This window comes from Gavialis gangeticus, unplaced genomic scaffold (genome assembly GCF_001723915.1).
Source record: "Gavialis gangeticus isolate Ggan-Ray unplaced genomic scaffold, GavGan_comp1, whole genome shotgun sequence".
In the NCBI taxonomy this organism is placed as follows: Eukaryota; Metazoa; Chordata; order Crocodylia; family Gavialidae; genus Gavialis; species Gavialis gangeticus.
In genome coordinates this window covers 3,541,617-3,543,214 of record NW_017728960.1, presented here as the reverse complement: position 1 = coordinate 3,543,214, position 1,598 = coordinate 3,541,617, and positions in this window count along the sequence as shown.

Genomic DNA, 1,598 nt, shown 5'->3' with positions numbered 1-1,598 from the left:
CCCGGGAGGGCCCGTCCGAGCTCCCCGCCCTGGCCCCGGCCCCGGCCCCGGCCCCGGCCCCGGGGGCCTCCGCTCCGCACTGCCGCGGGCCCGCAGACTCTCACCGACCGCCAGTGTTGATAGCCAGACTCCGATGACGAGCTTCACTATGGGTTTGCTCCTCGCCTCCCTTCTGCTTGCTTCTTTTTTTAAGACTAGGGGAAAGCATAATAGTTTATTTTAACTATGAAACATATTGCTATATTACCACGGGGATTGTCACGTCCCATGACGTTTTGTATCGCACTAGGCGGCGGGGGGGCAGCCATGTCGGCCTGCCCTCGAAATGCCTGTTTCTGAGTACACATCGCTGCAGAGCGCGGCTCGGCTCGGCTCGGCCCGGCTCGGCCCGGGGTGGGGGCAGGGACGCCCGGGCTGGTAGGAGCTGCCCCAGGGAAGAGGCGCCGGGGCCGGGGGTGATACGCCTTGGGAGCAGTGCGGGCCCAAACCCGCAGCAGGGTCAAGCGAGGCCGCCCGGGAGGATCCGAGCAGGTCGTCTTGCCCTTGGCCCTTCGGGCGAGGCAGGGTCCCCTCCCCTGGGCCATTCGGCTCCACCAGCTCAGGTCCCCCCTGGGTGTCAGGCCCCGGGGACGGCCGCTGCATGCTGCACCTTCTCTTCCCAGCCCCGAGCTTTGGTGCACAAGGGCAGGGACTGACGGTCTCGGCTTGGGGGCACCTAGGTCTGCTGCTGTGTCTGGAACAGCTTGCGCCAGGCCTTTCCTCCAGGACGGAGCACGTAGGAGCCCCCTTGCCTCTCCCTTCCCTACCGGGCCGCGGCCTCCCCGACGGCAACTAGACAGCGAAGGGGGGGAGGCCGCTCCAGGGAAAGCTGCCCCTGAGGATGATGCTCAGACTCGGGGCTGGTTCCTGAGGCCTGTGTCCCTGTGAATGTACCCCCACCCCTTCCGACCACCTCACCAAGCACCTTGGAGGGGCCTTTCCCTTCGTCCCAGCCCCAGGGAGACCAGGACGCCGCGACCGAGTCCAGCCCTGTTGGGTCTCTGCAGCTCCCGCTCCTGCTCCTGAACCGTTTGCCCCTCTTTGCCCCTCGTCCCCGGCCCCTCCAGGCCCTTGCCAGCCCTAGGCTTTCGGGGGGGTGGCAGTAGTCATAGTGTGCTGCCACGCAGCTGATTTGTACCTAGAAACAGGCATGTTTTAATCTAATGGCTTTAACCTGTTCACTGTAAAAAGTGCCTTGGACTTAACTGGGGAGAGGTCAGTATGTAGAAACCCGCGGGCGCCCCCGAGCGCTAATATCTGCGTCCCTATATAAAGGCTTTGGACCCCCGGCCTGTGCCGCGCACTTCTTTCCTGCTGCTCGCAGAAACGGGAGACAGCCCCGGCGCCGGGGCCACGAACCCCTCTGTCGATAAAAAAACAGCCCAGCTCCGAGGGCCGGGAGACGCCGAGGGGCAGAGCCGGGCAGCCACCCCCGCTCGGGCCCGGGGCGCTGCGAAGGCGAGTCCCCGGGGGCACGGGATGGCCCCAGGCTGCCCGCGCCTCCTGGGACGGGGGCAGTGCCCTGCCGTGCGGGGCCCGGAGAAAGCAGCAGCCCCGGG